Here is an 18,310-nt window from a genome sequence, read left to right on the forward strand (position 1 = left end):
AAAGAAAGAGATGCCTATAAAATACAAGAGGCCTACAGAACACCAAATAGAATTGACCAGAAAAGAAAAACTGCCCGCCACATAATAATCAAAACACAAAACATGCAGAACAAAGAAAAAATATTAAAAGCTGCAAGGGAAAAGGGCCAAATAACATTTAATGGTAAACCTATCAGAATTACACCTGACTTCTCAGCAGAGACCATAAAAGCCAGAAGGTCCTGGACAGAGATCCTGCAAACCCTAAGAGAACACAGATGCCAGGCCAGACTACTTTACCCAGCAAAATTATCAATAACCATTGATGGAGAAAACAAAATATTCCATGACAAAAACAAATTCAAACAGTACCTATCCACAAACCCAGCTTTACAGAAGGTACTAGAAGGAAAACTCCATCCCAAAGGGTCAAGCTACAACCAAAACTACCCAGGAAATAGATAACTATCCCATGGCAAAAACACAACTACACAACGCTCGACTGGAAACAACATCAAATTAAGACTCTTAACAGTCACTGGTCATTAATATCTCTCAACATCAATGGCCTCAATTCTCCAATAAAAAGACACAGACTAACCGAATGGGTACATAAACAAGACCCAACATTCTTCTGCATCCAAGAAACACATCTCACCCATAATGAAAGGCATTACCTCAGGGTAAAAGGTTGGAAAAAATATTCCAAGCAAATGGTCACAAGAAGCAAGCAGGTGTAGCCATTTTAGTATCGAACAAAATAGACTTCAACCAAAATTAATCAAAAGGGATGAGGAAGGACACTTCATACTCATCAAAGGTAAAGTCAACCAAGATGACATCACAATTCTGAACATCTATGCTCCCAATACAAGGGCACCCACATATGTAAAAGATCTCCTAAAAAAGCTTAAACCACACATCGATCCCACACAATAATAGTGGGAGACTTCAACACCCCACTCTCACTGAAGGATAAGTCATTGAAACAGAAACTAAGCCGAGAAATAACATCATTAACCAATGCCATGGGTCAAATGGATCTAACAGATATCTATAGAACCTTTCACCCAAACAAGAAAGAATACACCTTCTTCTCTGCACCCATGGAACCTTCTCCAAAATTGATCACATCGTAGGTCACAAAGCAAGCCTCAACAGATACAAGAGGATTGAAATAATACCTTGTATCCTATCAGATCACCATGCTCTTAGGCTGCAATTCAACAACAACAGAAATAACAAAAAGCCTACACGTTTGTGGAAACTAAACAACTCTCTGCTAAATGACACCTGGGTCAGGAAGAAATAAAGAAAGAAATCAAGGAGTTTCTGAAATTCAATGAAAATGAAGAAACAACATACCCAAATTTGTGGGATACATTGAAAGCAGTGCTAAGAGGAAAATTCATAGCACTAAGTGCCTTTAAAAAGAATTGGAAACATCACACATAAGCATCTTAACAACACAACTGGAAGCCCTAGAAAAAAAAGAAGCAGAAACACCCAAGAGGAGTAGACGCCTGGAAATATCAAACTCAGGGCTGAAATTAACAAATTAGAAACTAAGAAAACAGTCCAAAGAATCAACAAAACCAAAAGCTGGTCTTTGAGAAAATCAACAAGATAGACAGACCATTAGCCAAACTAACTAAAGGCAGAGAGACAGTATTGAAATCAACAAATCAGAATGAAAAGGGAGGACATAACAACAGACACTGAAGAAATTCAAAGAATCATAAGATCCTACTTTGAAGGCATATACGCCACAAATTTGAAAATCTAAGGGAAATGGACGATTTCTTGATCAAGTTCACTTGCCAAAGTTGAGTGAAGAACAGATAAACAAGTTAAATAGTCCCATTTCCCCGACAGAAATAGAAGCAATCATCGATGGTCTCCCAACCAAAAAAAGCCCAGGGCCAGATGGTTTCAGTGCAGAATTCTACCAGACCTTTAAGGGCGAGCTAATACCGATACTCTTCAAGCTACTCCAAAAGATAGAAATGGATGGAAAATTACCAAATTCATTCTATGAGGCCATAGTCTCATTGATACCTAAACCTCACAAAGACTCAACAAAGAAAGAGAATTTCAGACCAATTTCTCTTATGAACATAGATGCAAAAATACTAAATAAAATACTTGCAAAACGAATACAGGAGCACATCAAAGATATCATTCATCATGACCAAGTAGGCTTCATTCCAGGCATGCAGGATGGTTTAATATACGGAAATCCATCAATGTAATCCATCATATAAACAAACTGAAAATAAAAAACCACATGATTATCTCCTTGGATGCAGAGAAAGCATTTGATAACAATTCAACACCCATTCATGTTTAAAGTTTTAGAGAGATCGGGGATACAAGGCATTTCCTCAACATAATAAAGGCTATATACAGCAGCCAATAGCCAAAATCAAAGTAAATGGTGAGATACTCAAGGAAATTCCTCTCAAATCGGGAACAAGGCAAGGCTGCCCACTCTCTCCATATCTCTTCAATATAGTACTCGAAGTTCTAGCCAGAGCAATAAGACAACAAAAGGAGATCAAGGGGTATCCAAATGGAAAGGAGGAAGTCAAATTATCCCTCTTTGCAGATGATATGATAGTGTACATAAGTGACCCTCAAAACTCCACCAGAGAACTCCTAAGCTGATAAACACCTTCAGCAAATTGGCTGGATACAAAATTAACTCAAAAAAGTCTGTAGCCTTCCTATACACAAATGACAGCTTTGCAGAGGAAGAAATTAGGAAAACCACACCCTTCACATTAGCCACAAGCAATATAAAATATCTAGGAGTTACCCTAACTAAGCAAGTGAAGGACTTGTATGAAAAAAATTCAAAACTCTGAAGAAAGAGATTGACGATGACCTGAGAAGATGGCGTGATCTTCCTTGCTCATGGATCGGGAGAATTAACATAGTAAAAATGGCCATCCTACCAAAAGCAATCTACAGATTAATGCAATCCCTATCAAAATAACTACACATTTTTTAAAGACATTGAAAGTTCAATTCTGAACTTCATATGGAGAAACAAAAAACCAGAATAGCTAAAACAATCTTGTACAATAAAAGATGCTCCGGAGGAATCTCCATACCTGATCTCAAACTGTATATAAAGCAATAGTACTTAAAACAGCATGGTACTGGCACAGCAACAGCGGGTTGATCAGTGGAATCGAATCGGAAGACCCAGATATGAATCCACACACATATGGTCACTTGATTTTGAACAAGAAGCCAAATCCATTCAATGGAAAAAGGAGTAGCATCTTCAACAAATGGTGCTGGTCTAAACTGGAGGTCTATGTGTAAAAAAATGAAACTGGACCCATATTTGTCACCTTGCACAAAACTCAAATCCAAGTGGATTAAAGACCTTCAACATAAAACCAGAGACACTAATCACTTAGAAGAAAACAGTGTGAAAGAGCCTGGAACATACTTGGCACAGGAGACAACTTCCTGAACAGAACACCAAAGGCCCCGGCCTTAATGTCAACCATTAATAAATGGGACCTTCATGAGGCTGAGAAGCTTCTGTAAGCAGGAGACACGTCAAGAGAACAAAGCGACAGCCTACAGACTGGGAAAAAATCTTCACCAACCCTACATCTGACAAAGGTCTAATATCCAAAATATATAAAGAACTCAAGAAATTAAACACCACCAACCGAAAACCCAATTGAGAAATGGGGCTTGGATACTAAACAGAGAATTCTCAACAGAGGAGTATCAATGGCTGAGAACACTTAAAGAAATGCTCAACCCTCCTTAGTCATCGGAAATGCAAATCAAAACAACTCTGAGATTCCATCTTACACCCATCAGAATGGCTAAGATCAAAAATTCAAGCGACACCACATGCTGGCGAGGATTGTGGGAGAGAGGAACACTCCTTCATTGCTGGTGGGAATGCAAACTAGTACAGCCACTTTGGAAATCTATCTGGTGCTATCTCAGAAAAATGGGAATAGGGCTTCCTCAAGACCCAGCTATCCACTCCTTGGAATATACCCAGAAGATGCTCAGCACACAACAAGAAAATTTGCTCAACCATGTTCATAGCAGCCTTATTCATAATAGCCAGAACATGGAAACAGCCTAAGTGTCCCTCAGTAGAAGAGTGGATAAAGAAACTGTGGTACATATACACTATGGAATACTACTCAGCTATTAAAAACAAGGAATTCCCGAAATTTGTGGATAAATGGATTGAGCTAGAAATGATCATATGAGTGAGTTAACCCAGAAGCAGAAAGAATCAATGGTATATACTCACTTATATCTGCATACTAGCCCAAGGGGCATGTCCCACGAAAGCCTTCACTTACCAGGAAACTGGGACAGAGGGGAAGGCATCCTATTGGGACTCTAAATGAGAGATGCATGGGAGAACAGCAAAATAAAGGATCCAGAGGGTCCTAGAAATCTACAAGTAGAACAATATGATAGGCAGATTTGGGCCCAGGGGTCCCGCTCAAACTAAGGCACCAGCCAAGGACAATACAGGAGGTAAACTTTAAACCCCTTCCCAGATCTAGCCAATGGTCAGAATATTCTCCACAGTTGAGTGGAGTGTGATACGACTTCTCACATACTCTGGTGCCTCACATTTGACCATGTCCCCTGGAGGGGGAGACCTGGTGGCACTCAGAGGAAGGACAGCAAGTAGCCAAGAAGAGACTTGATACCCTATGAGAATATATAGGGGGACGTAATCCCCCTCAGGAACAGTCATAGGGGAGGGGAATAATGGGAAAATGGGGTGGGGGGAGGAATGGGAGGATACAAGGGATGGGATAAACATTGAGATGTAACAAGAATAAATTAATAAAAAAAAAAAAAAAAAAAGGTTGAAAGAACACCGAAGAAATGATTTGATAAGCAAATGGTTCAAAAGTGTAAATAGATGGAGAAACACATTGGTGGAAGAACTAATTGGCAATCTTTTAAAAAAATATATAGTTTAATGAATTTTTTTTAGGAAAGAGAGTGGTGAGCACAGTAAACTGTGCTTTTAATTGACAAGCTCCCCTTCATACGCCACAGTACACTGGAAGGAAATGTGTAAGAGAAAGACGGGGGGCGTTTTGAACAAGAAGGCACATTCTAAATATGAAGAAACAAAATTAGTTATTCCTTTGTCTTTGTTTTTGTTTTACTGATTTTTAACAATAGGGCATTCAAAAAAGAATTGAGGGTTTGGAGACTGGGAAAAAAGAGGCTTAAATCATTAAATCTCTGATTTAAAAAGAAGGTCACATTGAGATTCCCTGACTTTATCCCATTAATAGCACCTGCCCAGTTTAGCCATTGTGGTTGTTTTAAGATTAAATATGACATAAAAAATTATATTTAGAAAATTGATTGTCACTTGTGATATGGTCATCTTTTTAAAATGCAGAAACTGGGTCAGTGAGATGGCTCAGTAGGTTGAAGTAACTGCTTCCAAGAGTGATGGCGCTCAGACTCACAAAATGGAGGAAAAGGAGCCATTTCTGCACTTCCTTCCGACCTTCAGACATGTACTGTGCCAATCACACACACCCGCGTTCACAGGCATCATATGTGCATACGCGCGTGCGCACACACACACAGAATATAATAATAATTGCTTTATATTGCCAAGGTTTCCCTTTAAATCTAGAGTATGCTAACTACAGCTCAACTTTCCTTCCTGAGTAAGAGGGAATGAAATCTGTTGAGCCAAGTGAATGCTACAGAGCTCTGTGCTACACAGCTCAGGAGTCCTCAACTCACAAAGGAACTTTTAAATTGACACCATTATTTAAGATTGTAGAATCACAAATTAATGATTTACGCATATAAAAAGAAAACATATTATTTCAACTATAGGAAAATGGTGCAGATAAGATATATATGTGTATGTGTGTGGTTAATTTCACTAATTTTTAATAAAATACAAAGTAATAAAAAGGAAAATGTAAAGTCAGCTCATGGGCATCACTCGGACACTTTTATGTCTTATTCTGTTAATTCATGTCCAGAGACAGTTTGTATGCTCACCTTTAATTACATTGTAGCAACTGCTTGTTCAGCCCTTGGTTAAAGAGAGAACAGAAAATTGTTGGTCCATGTGTTATTAGAAATAGGGCCTCTGTTGTTCTGTGTTTGAGCCATATACAAGCAATTTTGAAAGAGAAATAATTAGAAATTGTTGAAGCCAGAATGATGCTTCTTTCTTTTTCCCACCCTTTAAATTTTTTCTTTGTTTACATATACATTTATATTATCACACACACACACACACATACACACACACACACATACACACACATACACACACACACACACACACACACACACACACACATATATACACATAATGATCTACAGCAAGAAGAACCACAAAACAATCAGGAATTATATAAATGTTACAGTCATGGTGTTTTGGCTATTTGTATTTGACAAGCTTGAAGAAAACATTGTTCCTATCTTAATGAGTCAAAAACCCTGAATGTAAATCAGTATCTATTATATCTCATCTCTATCAACTTAAAACATCTATGTAGACCTAAAAACATCTTAATCCTTAAACAACTAAGCTTAATTGTAAAACTAAACTATCCGCTCTTCAATGCCACCAAAGACTTGAGAAGGAATAAAATTAATTACCCAAGTAAGCCAGAAGTGCAGGTTAGCAGCTTCCAAAATGAAAAAAATGATAGAGGCAGTTTGCTCCCAGAACAGTTGCCCAAAACTCTCTATAACGTTGGAGCATCATCTTCAGCCTTCTGGCCTAATATATCTGACAGACATATTTGTGAGGTAGGAACTATTGAGGACTTGCTTACTCTGTCTTGGCAGAGCTTGGCCGTCTACTCTGGCTTCATACAAGCTTGCCCATTTTTAGGCAGAATTCTGTCTGTGGTAGAAAGGAGAACATGTTGGCCAGTGGCTTGTTAGCCACATTTGAAGCCATCTCCATAAGGAGGTTCTTTAATGCTCATTATCTTCTTTGAAGTAGGCTGGGTATTGACAGGAGTTAACCTGTCTCATTGTAAATGTATCTTTGAAATAATAAAAAACATCTTTAAATGCCATATTCTATATGTCTCTGAGGTTTTTGAAGACTTTATCTAAGATTCTAGGGAGTTGGTAAACAAGGAAGTCCCGCCTTATGCATTTTTTGTTTTCTTTTTTGGGCTTTTTGGTGATTTGTTTATTTGTTTGTTTTTTTCTTGTTTTTCTCCTAATTTAGCACCAAAATCCAGGATCCTTTTTTGTAGCTAAGAGGAAGGTGACATATATATATATATATACATGTACATATTTGAGTCACTTTTACCATTTCTCTGAATCCATAAGGTCACCACTATGAATAACCCTTTGCAAACTTTGCATTACCTCAGCATGCATGCCTGCTATCCTGGCTAATAAATTAATGGGAGGAGCTGGTAAACTCAATTTGTCTTAGCCTTCAGTTTTAGAGAATGTATTACTGGTTGAAATAATCACTTAATTAGTATTAAACAAGACACTGGGTTTGAATCTAAATTACTTAGAATATGAGTTGTTGGATACAAAATACCCTACCTCTTATAATCTAGTATAATGTCTTTCTATTAAATCCCTTTGCAATAAACACTATAGTCTCAGATCATATGTATCAATAAGAAATCAAAACAAAATGATCTTCAAATCATAAGACAGTTTTGACAAGACTTTGAGATATATAAATATGTACATAATTATTTTCAAATAAAGCTAGCAAACTGCTATAAAGTCTTAAAGTAGCTCATCTGAGGTCTGAGTCTGTTTGGCTATTCAATTGTTGACCCAGATAACCATGTCTTAATAAGGCGCCAACTTGTTGAAATTAAATCAAATGGATCATGAATTTCTTAAAATGATTTTCACTTGTTGAGATTAAAACACATTGATTGTGTTTGAATAAAACTTTCAAAAGCTGATGAGCATTGTAGAACTTTGCTCTAATAGACTAATATGTTCTGCATTTCCAGCTTACAGTCTTTACATTTCTTCTTTACATCTGTCTTTTGTTATTACCATTGTTTGCTTGAGACAAACTCTCTCTCTCTCTGTAGCCTTGACTGTCCTGTCTGTGTAAACTACAGAGGCCAAGCTGTACTCTATCTGGTGAGCATCCTGCATCCCAGTCCTGTTTAATTTATATCTTTTAACCTTGTGAGGTATAGAAGAACTTTAATCCAGCAACATGGCTACTCTGGCAATGAATCACATCCAAAGACCTAGTTCTGTGTTGTGTCAGATGAATTACAGACACATCCTTAATACACAACACTAATCCTTCTGGCTGGAAAACATACATACCTTTAATCCCAAACAAGATGTATAACTGAAGGATCGACAAAATGAGGAGTCAGAGAAAGATTTGACAGAATGAGTCACAGATAGAATATGCCCAACTCTCATGAGACCTGAAAAAGAGGATACTTAGATCACTGCAGGAGGAGTTCTTGGAGACAGATGGTACAATGGAGGAGAGTACAGTAGAGGAAAACAGTAGCATCCATGGAGACAATTCAGTATAGTTCAGGAGTACAGCACAATTTTGTGCAGTTTGGTTTAAGTTTGTGCAGTTCTATTCCTGAAATTCAGAGGCAATGTTTCCAAGCAGAGAAATTCAGTGAAATGTGGAGAGAAGCCAATTTGAATCAGTCAGCTTGGAGAAGAGTTAGAGTCAACACAGCTGATTTGAATCAGCCAGCCAGAGTTTAGAAAGAACTGGAAAGGGTGAGTTTATTCCACAGAATTAAGGGCTGAAAATATTCTAGGCCTGAGTTAGTAGAAAGAAGCTGGAAGCTGAAGCCTTCAAGGGCTGGGCTTGAGGAAGATTAGATTGTATGGGGGGGGGGGGGGGGGGCGGGTAGAAGCTTCCAGGCCTAGCCTAGTGATATTTAGATAGAAACACTCTGGGCTCAGCACAAACCATGTATTAGTAAAGGTTGCTTATGGCTCTCATCCCATCATTTGAGGAAATAAAAACAACACTTACATCAAGGTTATATTTTGTTTCTCATCTACATAAGTTGACAATCAATTTTAAATTATGTAATGTTGTATTTTGATCTCAGCTTTGTAGAGAATTCACCCCTCAAGAGAAAAGTTTGTGGATATGAAAAACAAAACAAAACAAAACAATAAACCTTTACTATAAGAGAAAATGTTGAAAACATGAAGAAAAACTGTACCTTTGATCAGCATATATACTAAATAGAGAAACTTGCTGATATCTCACAGTAATACTTTACTGTACATCCTTTATTGATCCTGTTTCTGCTGTTTCTGAACAGCACTTAGTACTCTGCATGTTAATGCCATACAGACATACCCATCTCGTAGCTAAGACCTGTGGCATATGGCTGTTTTAATAATTCAGACTGGTTGACTATATATTCACAATTTATCACACGCATGTTCTGTGTTACCTTGCTTTCTCTGGCCAGATTTAAAATAATTTTCTTGGGATCATTTTATTCCAGTCTGTCAAAAACACACTTGGGAACATTTCTAAACCTCTTTGTAAGGTTTGAGCATATATGGTATGCTATTTTTAACACTTGTTTTGTTGAAAATAGCTTGTGAGGTTTTGGGTAGATTAAATCTAATTCCTATAATAAAATTAAGACAAAAGTTAACTTACATTTTGCCTAGTATTTTATAAAATGTCTCAAGATAAGTACTAGATTACTAGAAATAAGTCCCACCATTGGTGTATATAAGGCAGAGTACATTGTTTAAAGCACTGGGGCTTGAGGACCAAAAGACATTCAAGCAGCATGCCCTGAGGTAAGAGAGAGATGGTTAAGTGTTGTCCTGGGTGTAATTAAAGCAGGAATGCCACAAAGAGAGAGACTGCTGTGAGCTGAGGTTAAGGATAAGGATGGGGCGGAGACAGCATTGGCCACTTTCTTCCCCATTGTTCAAAGAAAGGAAAGTTCATAGCAGCATTTCTAAATTTGTCCAAAGAGTTGCATTCTTTCCCACACATGGAAAACCCTTATCACAAACACTGTACCTTGGAGGACCGGGGAGATAGCTCAATGGAGAAAATACTTGCTATTCAAGCACAAGTCCTGAATCTCAGCTCCTTCCTGAAATGAGAGGCCTGGCAGAACATTCCACTAATCCAGCACTGGGAGATAGCAAACACAGAGAGGAGACGCTGGAGGTCAGTGGCCATTTATTTTCACAAATAAGTGACATTGAGGTTCTACAAAAAATTCTGTCTCAAAAAAAAAAAAAAAAAAAAAACCCAGATTCAACTTCTGGCTTCCACATGAGAGTGTGTGGTTATGTGCATTTGCCAACACCACACACACACACACACACACACACACACACACACACACACACACACCACATGCAAACACACACACACACCCACATGCAAACACACACACACATGCGCACATACACATATGCATACACACACACACACACACATACCACATGCAAACACACACACACCACCTACATGCAAACACACACACACACACACACACACACACACCACATGCAAACACACACACACCACCTACATGCAAACACACACACACATGCGCACATACACATATGCATGCACACACATACACACCACACACACACACACACACACACACACACACACGGGCATGCACACACACACCACCTACATGCAAACACACACACATGCGCACATACACATATGCATGCACACACATACACACCACACACACACACACACACACACACACACACGGGCATGCACACACACAGAGACACACACAAATCTGTACATACAAATTCACTGACCCATACATATACATCAAATTTAAAGCACATACACATAAAATTTTTAAATGTATTTTGAGAGTCAACAGACATTAATTCCAGCTATGCAGGCTGAGTAGAGAGAAATGTACATACTAGTTCAGCCAGGATTCAATAATGAATTTAAGGTAGACTTGGGAGATTTAATAAGACCCTGTCATACTCAGGTGGAAGACGAAAGGAGAGCTAGGGATGTCCTGCCGCAGTGTTGCTTGTCTAGCATGAGCAAAGCCCTAAGTTTATTACATAGTAGGATAAAATCACACACACACACACACACACACACACACACACACACACACACGGGCGAGGGGGAGAGAGAGAGAGTTTTTAAGTTTAGTGGGAATCTTTAAAAGTTAGTGTACACACATTGTGAGTAAACTGCTTGGTCACTGTGTCAGAATATCATATGGTCCTATAATTGCACACCATTTTGAGCCTGTCTTGGAGACTGCTTTAACTTTGCAAGCAATGCACAGAGAAGTGGGAGACAGTGAGTAAAGAATGACTCTGGGCCAGAGCAGGTGAATTTATCTTTAACTGAATGTTCTCTTGTGACTTCAGTGGAGACGAAATAAAAGAAAAATAAAAACATTATTACCAGGCAATATGTTTATGTTTTATGGGGAACATAGAAGCTGCTATAAATTTAGTGGTTTAAAAATGAATATAATATAAGCAGGTCATGATGTCACAGACCTGCAATCCCAGCACACTGGATATGGGGGCAAGGATATCACTTTGAGCTGGAAACCAGCCTGGGATACAGAAGAGATTTTATATTAGCTTGGGCTGCAAAGTTCTTCAATATAATAAATAAATCATAAATACAAATGTATTTTAAGCCATTGATAGTATGATCCTTAAGATCCACAGATGTAAAGTCTGGATATATGCAGGGCGATACTTCTTCCTGGCTCTGAGTGAGCGCACATGATTCACATAGTCTTATAGACCAAATTTTGTATCTTTTTGTTAGCTGTAAACTGAGGGTCATGTCCATCTTTCAGAAACCATGACTGTCTTTGGCAGGTGGTCTTTTCCTCAATAACCAATGTCCAAACAATGTGATGAATCCTATTGTGTTATCCCTGACTCACTCATGTGCTACACTCTTCTACCTTAAAGACTAGTGCATACACTGAAATGACTCCCTAAATCCAGGATGTCTCCTCTTACCTGTAACCACTTACTCCCGACTCCCATCTATGCAGGCCATGCTTCTACTTTAGATCACCAAAGCACAGTGTCTAAACAGTAGGACCTGGGCATCTTAGAAAAGAAAGAAGCATCATGGCAAACAAACCACTGGGGAAAATGTCCTTCTTTCTGCCACAGACAGAATTCTGCCTAATAATGGCAAGCTTGGATGCAGGCCAAGTCGATGGTCAAACTCTGCCAAGACAGGGTAAGCAAGTTCTCAATAGCTTCTGTCTTGCAAATACGTCTGTCAGAGATATTGGGTCAGAAGGCTGAAGAAGATGCTCCAATGCTACAGACAGTTTCTAGGTGACTATTCAGGCAGCAAACTGTCTGTCATTTATTCATTTTGGAAACTGCTAACCTGTGCTTGCGGTTTAATTAGGTAATTAATTTTATTCCTTCTCAAGTCTCTGATGGAATTGAAGTCCAAATAGTTTAGTCTCACAATTAAGCTTAGTTGTTTAGAAGTTAAGATGTTTCTAGGTCTAAATAGATGTCTTAAGTTGATAGTGATGAGACATGATAGATATTGATTTACATTCAGAATTTTAGACGCACCAAGATAGGAAAGATGTTTTCTTCAAGGTTGCCAAATTCAAATAGCCAAAACATTATGAATGTAACATTTTTATAATTCCTGATTGTTTCATGGTTCTTCTTGCTGTATGTAGTTTACTGTATTTATGTGTAATATAAATTTATATGAAAAAGAAATATAAATTTAAAATGTAAAAAAAATTGGCCAGTTGAATATAAATATAAATGTCAGGACAACTCTTGCAAATTAACAATTGCTCATGTTGTTTCAAAGATCTGTTAGACCTTAATAAAGATTGCAACTTCAGAATTATTAGGTACATCTCACGAGGGGCAGTGGCCTTCAGAATTAGGCACATCTCACGAGGGGCAGTGGTACCCAAGTTCTATCAGATCATGGTTCTGGACTTCCACAGTTGGAAATATGAGCTCTGCACCACAGACAGGACAAACTAGTCTTTAAGAAACCTACAAGTAGAACATTATGATAGGCAGATTTGGGCCCAGGGGTCCCGCTCAAACTATGGCACCAGTCAAGGGCAATACAAGCGGTAAACTTTAAACCCCTACCCAGATCTAGCCAATGGTCAGAACATTCTCCACAGTTGAGTGGAGCGTGGGATATGACTTTCTCACGTACTCTGGTGCCTCACATTTGACCATGTCCCCTGGAGGGGGAGACCTGGTGGCACTCAGAGGAAGGACAGCAGGTTGCCAAGAAGAGACTTGATACCCTATGGAGGGGGAGACCTGGTGGCACTCAGAGGAAGGACAGCAGGTTGCCAAGAAGAGACTTGATACCCTATGAGCATATACAGAGGGAGGTAATCCCCCTCAGGAACAGTCATAGGGGAGGGGAATAAGGGGAAAATGGGAGGGAGGGATGAATGGGAGGATACAAGGGATGGGATAACCATTGAGATGTAACAAGAATTAAAAAAAAAAAAAAAAAAGAATCCACAATAGCTGAGCACTAAAGAGAAGAGGACAAGTTATTCAGCTTTGCTTAGGACCAAAAGCGCTGGGAAGGAAAAGCAGAAGACACCATGGGAGAGATGGCTTTTGTCCCTAAGGACCTTCCCACCTCTTCCTTAGTGTGTAACACATGATGTAATCTTGGCTTTTCCCTATAACTTGCAATGCTTTAGCTCACTGCTCTTCTGCTTCGTCAGCTAAACTTATTTACCTCACACTGCTTTGTAGGCTCAATTTTCTTAAAAAATATATTTTATTACAAACTTATTAACCGAGAGTACCTCACTTATAACCCAACTAACCTAAACTACGGGAAAAGAAGATTAAAGAATACAATAATGAAACCATAAGGATATCAGTTATGAGGAATGATTCTCCTGGCATAATCAGCAGGATTCCTCCTGCCGGAACTTGGAGCAATCAGAACCTAGAACCTCAGCTGGAGCCCCAAAGCCTTACCTCCAGCAGTTCTCTCTAGGAGCATCTCGAAGTGGAGTGATGAACAGCGGAAACTATCCTAAGCTTCCAAAGGCCCCGCCTCTTCTTTCTGGGTCACTTATATATCTCCTCTCAGAGCCCGTTCACAGATCTTTTCAGCTGGCAACAATCAAGCTCCCTCAGGAGGTGGTTTGTCTTCTAGTGGATTAACATCACCTGTTTTTCACAAGACTATTCCTCATCCCACGCTTGGCATCATAACAAAAACAAGTTTATCTCTCTTCACTGCTTCTCTGCCAAAATGATCAAGAAAAGTGGCTTTTGCCACATAAAACTTTCATGCTATAAAATTTTAAAATTAGCTTAACATGTAATTTCATATTATATAGAAAGTACAATAAGACTAATAACACAAGCACCCACATTTCTCCTGATACCATTAAGGAAATAATTAGATCAATAGTTTTATATTAAAATGTCATTATTATCCCTGTAGGGCATAATCTTGGTCTTTTACTTGACATAAGCCAACAAGTAACCTTCATTTTGAATACTAATATTAATATCACAGTTGGAGATCTATTCTCTGAATACACACAGTAGGTAAATAAATCATGGCCCCGTTTTGCTTGGAAATACACTATTCTCTTCTAACGAGTGTGTCTGATTTCAAATAACACAAGACTGTGTTAAAGCTATAATTAAAGTCACTGTTCTACAGAAGAAAAGAGTGCAGCATTGCATAGTCTACTGTGGGTCAACTGTGAAAACCATTAACAAAAATAACCCTGCTAATTGGGCTAAATATAAGACAAGTAAAACATTTTTCAAATGATTGCTTTTATAGTTTGCATGTAATTCAGCATTAAATAACTACAGCGATGTAAGTGGCACACGTAGCGTCATTCTGGAGTCTCCACTTGGCACTGTAAGATGTAAGCATACACCAAAAGAAGTTTGTGTTGACTTTGCTGGCTTCAACTAGGGAAGAAAATTGACACAAACTTCATTAGAAAATTATCAGACAGAAGCAATCAAAATACCAAGGATAGATCAGTATGAAGAAGTGTGTACATATGTATGTCTTGACTTACACTTTTGTGAAGATTTACATTCATTCTAAGAATGAGTAACTGTGTGTCTTAAGTATGGTAGTTTCTTATGTGTATGCTATTTTCAAGCCAAAAACAATCCAAAATTCTTTAAAACAATGCCACATATATTACATGGGAAGGATAACAATATTTCTTTACAGTTTTTTATCTTAGTAAGTTCTTGGCCCATCCATTTAAGAGATTAGTGTCTTGTCCCAGTTTATTGGTGTTCATATTTAAGGACAAAGTGACATTTCAGAGGTCAGACAAACACAAAAAGAACAAGCCGGTGGGAGTGCAAACTTGTACAACCTCTTTGGAAATCATCTGGTGCTTTCCCAGCAAATTAGGAATAGGGCTACCTCAAGATCCAGCTATTCCACTCCTTGGAATATACCCAGAAGATGCTCCACCATACAAGGACATTTGCTCAACCATGTTCATAGCAGCCTTATTCATGATAGCCAGAACCTGGAAACAGCCTAAGTGTCCCTCAGTCGAAAAATGGATAAAGAAACTGTGGTACATTTACACTATGGAATACTACTCAGCTATGAAAAACAAGGAAATATTGACATTTGCAGGAAAATGGATGAAACTAGAAATGATCATTCTGAGTGAGTTAACCCACACCCAGAAAGATACACATGGTATATACTCACTTATAATTGGACACTAACCCAACAGTGATAGTCTCTGAGAATTCTCATTTAGTGGATTGGCATAGAAGCTAGGACTTCCTATTGTGACTCCTGGTTAGAGAAATATGGAAGAATGGGGAAATTGAAGGACCCATAGGGTCCTGGAACCCTACAATAAGACCATCCAGGATGAGGATCTGTCCTGAGGGGGATCCATTCAAACTATTGTACCAACCAAGATTAGTGCATGCAGTAAACCTTGACCCCCTATTCAGATCTAACCAATGGACAGTACATTCTCCATAGTTGTGTGGAGAGCAGAGCCTGACTCTGACATGAAATCTGGTGTTCCCTATTTGAACACTCCCACTTGGTGGGAGGCCTGGTAGCACCCAGAGGAAGGGTAAGCAGGCTGCTTTTATGAGACTTGACAGGCTGTGACCCTATGGTAGGGGAAGAGGTCCCCTTTTGTCATACACCTAGGGGAGGGGACTATGGTGAAGTGGGGAGGGAGGGGAGAACAGGAAGATACAAGTGAGGGGATAACAATTGAGATGTAATCTGAATAAACTACTTAAATAATTTTTTAAAAATACACATGCTCCTGTTAAAATGAGAAATAAAGCCAAAGACATGCAATCACCAAAACAAAAAAACCAAACAAAAACAAAACAAACAAACAAAAAAACAGGCACCCTGGTGTTCCTGCTGTGCTCACCCATTTGTCATAGTCTCATAACCTCATAGCCTACAGTATGGTGTCCTGCATCCTTGCTGAATTCTTCCCTCCGCTGGCACAGTTCTCTTTCCCTCCTTGAGCCATGCTTATTTCTGATTTTACTTTTCTCTTTTTTCCCAAATGTACATTTTCATGTAATTCCTTGAAAATGGCACATTCAATTTCATGTGTCTAAACAATAATAGAGAAAAACCGGTAATGCTAAAAGTCTGTCTCTTTTTTTTTTTTAATTTATTCTTGTTACATCTCAATGGTTATCCCATCCCTTGTGTCCTCCCATTCCTCCTTCCCTCCCATTTTCCCCTCAATCCCCTCCCCTATGACTGTTCCTGAGGGGGATTACCTCCCCCTGTATATGCTCATAGGGTATCAAGTCTCTTCTTGGTAACCTGCTGTCCTTCCTCTGAGTGCCACTAGGTCTCCCCGTCCAGGGGATGTGGTGAAATGTGAGGCACCAGAGTACGTGAGAAAATCTGTGTCTTTTATCATCTCCACCACCCCTCCTCATAATCTAGCAACAGCCCCAAAACCTCTTCTCATCATGATTTTCACAATTTGATTATCCTTGAACAAATCTGTTAGAAACAGAGTTGGGATGGTTTTTATGGGGATAGCATTGGGTTCAGTGGGGAGATAGGGTTGAGAACCCTCACAATAATAAGGCTCTGAAAGTAGTCTAAGGTGTGGAGGAGTGAGGGGGGAGGCGGGGCTTCATCAGGGAGCAAGCAGACCGCCATAAAAGTTTGACCACGTTTTGTTTAATCCAGTGGGATATTCAGTTCAAGAACATCTTCCTGTGGCAGCTTGGGCAGATGAACAGACCTCATCATTCCTGGAATGGTCTGTTAAGTGATAGGAAGACTCCTATGATAAATTATGTCCTGGGCCCAAAAGGTAGTGTAGATCCTAAAAGGGATGGGTTTGACAAAGTATACTATGTAACTTATAACTGACCAGAAAGGAGACTTGAGTGCCTCTCCACAGCCACCATTGTCATAAGATTTCTGCTCACATGACTAAACTTGACTTTTGCTAGGTGCAGTCTCTCCTGTTTTCCCTATATCAGCCTGTTGCAGACCCAGTCACCTCATGAGTCATCCTGAGCACAAATCTGAATAGATGCATTCCTGCTCAGGGAACTCCAAATCACTTAAAATTACTGTATGTTTATAGCTTGTTATTTATTATGCAAACATGACACTTTAAGCCATTATCTATTGCCCACCAAAACCTTGGCCTAGTAGTTCCTTCTGGTTTATCCAAGACACAGTAGAAAAGACAGCTCACAGTAAGGAAAAGGCGTGCTTTGGGCTGCTGTTATCCTCTGTCCTTTGTTAGATATATATAGTATTTTTCAGCCTAAACTCAAGAGCGGGATTACAATACCTTATAGAGTCTGTGCATGTTAACAGACACGATGCTTTGGGAGCAAAAGGCATTTAATGCATATTAATTTCCTTTGTTTCTTCTTTGCATGCACCCAGACAGGTAACTATGCCGTGATTGTATCCGATTCTTTCATGTCAATAATTTTCCTCTGTTATCTTTCAGAATTATCTGTTACATGAGAATTTTCCATCCCTTACCTGAAGTACTATATTATATCATCTGTCGGGACAGCTCATGCAAGTGTTCATCTAAAACTGAAACAAAAACTGGTTAGGGAATGTGTTTACTACCAAATGCATCCTGATAACTACTATACCCATTTTTTTTGTTTTATCCTTCTTCAGATGATTTTTGTTTTTAAATGTGTATAAATGTTCTTATGTGCACCTGAGTGCAAGTATCTGTGGATACTTCGAGTTACACATACTTATGGGCCACTATGTGTGTGCTGGGAATTGAAATAGGGTTCTTTACAG

At 38.9% G+C, this 18,310-nt stretch overlaps 1 protein-coding gene across 1 annotated transcript in view; it reads right to left on the reverse strand.

The window, feature by feature from the left end:
- Kctd8 (potassium channel tetramerization domain containing 8) overlaps window positions 1–18,310 on the reverse strand; it is a 229,322-nt gene that overhangs the window by 127,601 nt on the left and 83,411 nt on the right.

Source organism: Acomys russatus, chromosome 22 (assembly GCF_903995435.1).
Source record: "Acomys russatus chromosome 22, mAcoRus1.1, whole genome shotgun sequence".
NCBI lineage: Eukaryota > Metazoa > Chordata > Mammalia > Rodentia > Muridae > Acomys > Acomys russatus.